A 7,198-nucleotide genomic window follows, 5' to 3' on the forward strand; every position below is an offset into this window, starting at 1 on the left:
AGTGCTTATCTGCACAACTCCCTTTCTGCCATATCGTCTCCCTCAAAAACTGCCATCGATGAGCTACTCCAGCTTCTAATTAGAAGAGGCACTCCACAGCATCTGCCTCCCAAGCATGGAAACAGAGAAAACTTTCCAGAATGTACTAAACCCTACAATAAACAGACACCACCCTCCCAAGAATGCCTCACTTCACTCGAGAATAAGGTCAACTGCACATTGGAATAATGAACATATTGACTAAGAAGCTCTTCTTAGCAAGAGAGTCAGCAAGTTTCATCATTACCTCTGTGGCTAAGTTTTTAGAATTTTTTATGATCTCTCGAAATTTTTCTCTAGATATTCATGTGGGAGACAGAAGGATGGCCACCCAAAGATGCCTGTCTTCTAGTCCTTGGATGTGTAAACATGTTATGTTATGTGAAAAATTATAAAAACAGATTATGTTAAATTATGTTAACACTGTGAATGGAATTAAGGGCTGCTGATCAACTGACCTTAAAGTAAAGACAGTACCTTGGATTATTCAGGTGGCCCAAGGCAGTCAAAGAGTCTTCTTCAAGAGCAGAAGTGTGGCAGGAGGGTGCGGGGGAGAAAACTTAGTATCGGAGTGATGCGGTATGATGAGAGAGAGACATGACTGGCCGCTGCTGGCTCTGAAGTTGGAAGAGGACTATAAGCCAAGGAATGCAGGCAGCTTCTAGAAGCTGGAAAGGGCAAGGACATGGATTCTCCTCTAGACCCTCCAGAAGGAACACATCCTACTTGCACCTTGATTTTAGCCCATGAGACCCGAGTCAAACTTCTGACCTACGGAACTGTAAGATAATACATTTGTGTTGCTTTAAGCTACTAAGTTTGAGGCCATTTGTTATAGCAGCAATAGTCAACTAATATGATATGTTTATTCCCCAGTGTTTATCTCTACAGATCACTGGGGTCTCATACTCAGGACATAAGCCAGTTTCACTGACTAGCCTGGAAAGGACACCTGACACACAGACTCTGCAGACGCCTGATCATGTTGCACCACGTCCTCTCAAAGCCACTGAACGTCAGAAGTCCTCTTGACAATCAAGCCACCCAGTTATCTTCGGAAGATCCAAGCATGGGTCGTGTTTCAAATGGATGTGAAATAAGTTGTTTGGAATAAAAGCAACTTAATCGCTCATGCCATGCACAAGCCTTCCACAGGATTCACCGACCTTTTACACGGCGAGAACGCGTTGTTGCCACTTACTGGGGATTTTTCTTTTTACTTTAAAAACTGACCAGATGCAATGTCTATTTCATTGAGGGTGGAGAAGACTAGTAAAATTAATACACAAAACCTCTTTTAGCATAACTTAACAAAATAAATTTCTAGTCTACAGCCGTGCCACCCTGAACAAGGCCAATCCCATCTAACCTTGGAAGCTAAGCAGGGTCGGGCCTGGTTAGTACTTGGATGGGAGACCACCTAGGAAGACCAGGTGCTGTAGGCGTAAAAAGTAAAAAATAAAGGATTGTAAGCTGACAAGGTCCTTGCAATCTGTGAGGTCAAACAAAGGTTGCCTCGCCTAAAAATATTTTTAAAAAAGAAAAGAAAAGAAATTTCCAGGAGAAAACTGATCAATAATTGCTCATATCTTTTCAAATTAGTGTTTTGTATTTCTTCAAATAAATACCCAGAAGTGGGATTGCTGGGTCATACGGTAGTTCTCTTTTTAAAAATTCAAAAAGATATACATATCCCTGTGTTCGCTGTAGCATCATTTACAATAGCCAAGATATGGAAGCAACCTGTGGAAGTGTCCATCGAAAGATGACTAGATAAAGAAGATATGGTACCTATATGCAATGGAATATTACTCGACCATAAAAAGAATTAAAATCCTCTCATTTGCAACAACATGGATGGACCTAGGGGGTATTATGCTAAGTAAAATAAGTCAGACAGAGAAAGACAAATATCATATGATTAAACTTATATGTGGAATCTAAAAAACAAAATGAACAAACATAACAGAAACAAAGTCACAGACACAGAGAACGAACTGATGGTCGCCAGATGGGAGGGTGGTTGATGGGCTGGGTGAAAACGGGGAAGGGATTGAGAAGTACAAATTGGCAGTTACGAAACAGTCATGAAGATGGAAAGGGCAGCATAGGGAATGTAGTCGATAATGTTGTAATAACTACGTATGGTGTCAGGGCGGTACTAGACTTATCGGGGCGATCGCTTTGTAAATTATATAGATGTCTAACCACTATGTTGTACGCCCGAAACTAATATTATTGAATATTGAATGTCAACTGTAATTGAAAAAAATTTTAATTAAAAAAGTAATTGATCCTATCAATCGTATTAACCATTTGAAGGAAAGAGTAAATAAGTACAAAAGACTGGCTGAGAATACAAGTAAATTCCTCTCCATCCTCATAGCTACGTGACACTTGTATCACATCAAATGCCGGACATGAACTTTCACTAATATCATTTAACTTTAAAGAAATATGGGCAAGAACCTTTTCTGAGGCATCACCACTTTATTCTAATGCCCTCAAATAAACGGTTAGACTTCTCAGAGGATGATCACAGACAGCTCCCATATTTGAATCGGATGTTTGGAGAAAAGTAGAAAATAAAAACGTGCAGTTATTTTTTTATTGCTTAATGATCATCCCTACTTTTAACAATAAGTGTTAGTCCTGCTTATTTTCAAAAACAGCTACATCCAGACTTAACAGAGAACTTGCACCAGAAGTTATTCTATATGCGGGTCTATGTTCATCACTTTTTCACTTATTTATTGCACAAAAGACTGTCTTTTATTAGCAATTGTGAAGCTGAACCACAGTGCATTAATTTTATAAATGAGATGTCGGTGTAACTATCACAAAAGGTTCAGAGGGAGACCGAAGAGTGTGGCATCATCATGGTGACCTGCTGAGATGGTGAGCATCCCAGGGGCAATGGACCACAGGAAAGCCATTAGAAAGCTCTTCTCTGGGGACCTGTTGTTGTTTACTCAACCACTTAAGGAAGGATCAGGGCCACAAAGTCAAGGAAGCAATCACTCTTCTCTGACTATTACAGAGAATGAAAGGGAGTCTCTGGGCTCTTTTACAACCATTTGTGCAGACGTGACCTCGGGGAAGGTTCCCCACCTCTGACTGGAAAATCACTTTAGCAAGAAAGAAAAGGTTTCACAAAATGCCGAGGGGTACAATCGTTCATTATTAGCTTGTTTGCTCACCCATTTTAAGTTCCCATAGATTTGTGTTTCATCTATTTGGACAGAGATGAGGATGTCATTTAGGGGTTTGGAGAGGAGTAGCCCCAAGAACGGAGATGAGAACAGAGGGGGACAGGGCACCTTCGCAGAAAAGAATGTCGCAGCAATAAGACCGTCTTACGAAGACCTGTCATTCCTTGTTTGTTTGCATTTACCATACAGAAGAAAAGAAACAAATTTTTAAGGGAGATAACTAAAAGAACAGATATTTGTTAGAATCCACATTAAAACTAACTTGTAAGAGATGATAAAACTGTGAGAAAAGACTTTTCTATCAACTCCGAGAATTTGCTTTGTTGCTGCTACTTCTGTGCTTTTAACTTTGAGAGTCACTGCCCTGAGTAGGTGTCGATTTCTTTCCTATAAACTTTATAACATATAGATACCAACACGTGTCATATGTATAAAATATAACATTTTATGAAGATTAACATTTGGAAATGAGTAAGGTTGACAATAGCCAATTAATGTTAAGCCAGCAGCCTTCTGAGTACTAATATACCATAAAATAAAGCCAATTTGTTCAGTCTACTTACAAAGTAAAGCATATATTAGTCAATATTTTCAATGAGCTGCCTCAGGATGATTTCTCAAGGCCATGTTAGGCATTAGCCAATTGATATGGCTGACGTTGAAAGTAACCAGGGTTTAGATTTATGCTATCGTATACATAGGTTAGGGGAAGTTGGTATGGAGTCATTATCAAAGGCTAATTCCAGTAAGAACTGGTTATATTTGATTTATCGCATGGCTACAGAATGTACCTCTAATCTTAGCCAGAAATTTTCTAACTTCATGTTGCTTGTCAAAAGAGATTTGAAATAAATAGGCATGAATTTACTATTATTATATTACTATTATTATAAGATAATTTAAAGATAAATCAGGTGTGAACTCAGTCACTTGGTTATGTATATGTGCATATATATTTATAGGTATAGATTTTCTTTAAAAATTAACTTGTTAAAAAAAAGGTTTTGAAAATAAAATACACCAAGAAATTGAATTTTTTTCTTGTTGCAACCTTTCAGATCTAAAGTTGCTTTTGTTTTTTCCCTAGGAATATAAAAATATGCTATGTTTAATGTGGTTTGTCCCTAAAATCATTGGTTTTCTTATTTTTGAAATATAAATATCTGGAAATAAAAAAATATGAAATATTTCTGATGGGGAGGGGTTGGAAGAAAAACGAATATCTCGAAAATTATTCTATTTTTACTGAGTTAACAAAACCTCACAGCTTTCTACATACATATAGACATTTCTAAATGTGAACATATTTAAAAGTGCCACCTTTCCCTTGACTTAAGTACATTTATCCATGTGCATCTAAACACACACTCACTTACCTCAGGATTCTTATTTCTAATTAAATTGCAAAGGGGTGTAAACATCTCAAACCCAGACCAGGGTGTTCTCATCTATTATTGAAAGAACATGATGCTCTCCAAATACATCCATACGTACGCACAGAGAGACACGTCACGGACTCGGGCCCAGGGAAATGTTGCAAGCATTCGTTCAGTTGCCATGAGCTAGGAGAGGGGCAGGAACCTACTCACAGATTCTAAAGGTTATTACCCACAAATAAATTAAAGTATGGGTTGGCCAACTGTCTCAAAAGGATGGACTGTGATAAGGCCAGTGTCAGGCAATTTCTCCTCTTTGTAGTGGGTCTCCTCAGCCTCAGAACCCGTCTCTGTGAACTGGAGAGGGGAGCAGTCTGGAAGAGAGATGAGGGAGGGGGCCATCCACTATTACGTCCCCTCCCCAGCTGGAATCCAGATGTGGGTTAGAAGTCAAATTTGGGGGATCACAAATGCTCCACAGAAGCAGCGATCGGGGCAGTCAAAACAACCCTGCCCTTCTCTACATTAAGGTCTGTTTACATGCACATCTCCTGGCCCAAGGATTAACTCAGAACCGCCAGCTCAAAACGTGAGTGATAAACAGACTTGCAGAGTTTTGCAGTCTATAGAATGAGTTTGAAGCGGAATCCTAAATATGTAAAGATTAAGTTATTATCTATTCCGGGGCCATGGCATGACTAACTATATCCTCTGAAATTCTAATCAATTAAATTCAACCACCATTGACTACTCATTTACTGTTCCTTGAATATGAGGACTCGTAAGACGTAGTTGAAGTCAGTTTAGTACAAAATTATTTCTCTAAGACATGTGGTCCCGACCTGATTGCCAGGGACGAGAAACGACAGGCAGTTCCTGGCCTGCCCTAGTGGGAACCTGCTTCCCATTCAGCCAGGTGGTCACTTGCTCTCTTATGCAGTCACTTGCCTGTGAGTCACTCAATGTGCTTGGTAAGATTTTCTTGCTTGGCTGCCAGCTAGAGAGAGACCATTTAAATGAGCAGAGGACTCCCTTCAGAGGCAGAGGCAACGCGGAACGGACAAGGGTGACCTGGGAGCACAGCCACCACAACCGTGAGCCTCCTCCACAAGCCCAAGAGTGAGATGACCCGGAGGAGCTGCAGAAGCAGGAGGCGGTTAACACGGGGCCACGCTCCGTGCTCCCACGGGAGGTCAAGAGCGACACCCTGGCGCTCATCAGCGTTCACAGCAACGAGAAGCTCCTGGGTCGTGGGAAGGCCCTGCCTGGCACTGCAACGTGGTGCTGGAGAGAGTGGAGCTGGTACGGACTGAGGTCCCCAAGAGCGGCAAGGGTGACAAGTCGAAGCCATTCAGCAGGGACCACTGCATCTCTAAGATGCGCCTGCACAGAGACCGGTCGCCGGGGTCCTGCAGAACCCGCTCGTCCCAGGCAAGGGGGCAAAGGGGCCTCTGTCAGAAAGCACTGCCCCGTCCTGCCACCACCTGTCCTCGGTGACGCGAATCACAAAGCCTTGTGTTTTTTCTTAATATATCAATAAATGTTCAAAAGGAAGAAAAAAGGGAAGGGAGCAAAGATGGAAGGAGAGAAGACTGGAAAGAGAGGAAGAAGAGAGGGAAGAAAAGAAGGAAAGAGAATACACTGGCTTTAAAAAAATGTGGAGAGAACAGCCTTAGAAATGACTGGCACCAGGGAGCCCAGTGGTGCTATCTGGCATTTTTCCCTGTGGTTCTTGTCTCTGCTTTTCAGTGTGGAGGTTTCATTCTGACCAGCATTTCCAACAGGCATGGAGGCTAGCCACCTTTAGCTTCACATTTATTTCCTTATAATCTCAGAAACCAACATTTCAAGCTCCGGTAGGAAAACTCTCTGATTTTCCTGGTTTCTAACTGGCGCCCACCCAGGGGTGAATCTCTGTGGCCAAGATCTCATCAGCAGTTAGCAACTCCCGGAGCAGAGTATGGCCCAGATCAGGTCTCACAGAAGAAGGTCCCTTGCTACGTCCAGGAGGAAAGAAGGTTGCTGTACAAACAAAACCAAAAACGTCCACCCTTCCCACTCAACTTACAGTGTTTACCGGATTCTGACAACACCTGTAAGTCAAGAACTGGAAAGGATAACAGAAGTCCATGGTTCTCGCTCTCGACCACTGTGTTTCGATGTGGATACCACATTTTAAAAAGAGTCTAGACAAATTAAGGGCGTGTCCAGGAATGATGGCATTAGAAGCTATGCCATACAAGATATGCTAAAGAAGCGGAAATGTATTCCCTTACAAAAAGGAGGATTAAGACAGCGGAGGTAAAAGGACATCTCTTTCATGTAGACGAGGGAACATACCTACTCTATTAGGGGGTCACAAATGTGCCTACAGAGTTCAGAGAGGTAACATAGCCAGATGTTAGCAAAACAGTAGTGCATGTGCAATAATTAGTGGCAATTGACACTCAGCCACAGGACGTGGGAGTCCACAGGGAAGGAAGGCTCTGGAGAACTGGAGAAATCATATCCCGTTCAAAGAGGTAGTCCCAGCTCAGGTCCAGCTAACTGCTGCCCTGTGGGAACGTGGAT

The 7,198-nt window shown here is 41.7% G+C and overlaps 2 pseudogenes; both read left to right on the top strand.

Annotated features, from left to right (window-relative positions):
* The first annotated feature begins 724 nt into the window (after positions 1-724).
* On the top strand, positions 725-6,156 carry LOC105292892 (annotated as a pseudogene).
* LOC111740557 lies at positions 1,366-1,484 on the top strand (annotated as a pseudogene).
* Positions 6,157-7,198: the final 1,042 nt, after the last annotated feature.

Source organism: Pteropus vampyrus, unplaced genomic scaffold (assembly GCF_000151845.1).
Source record: "Pteropus vampyrus isolate Shadow unplaced genomic scaffold, Pvam_2.0 Scaffold65, whole genome shotgun sequence".
NCBI classification, from domain to species: Eukaryota; Metazoa; Chordata; class Mammalia; order Chiroptera; family Pteropodidae; genus Pteropus; species Pteropus vampyrus.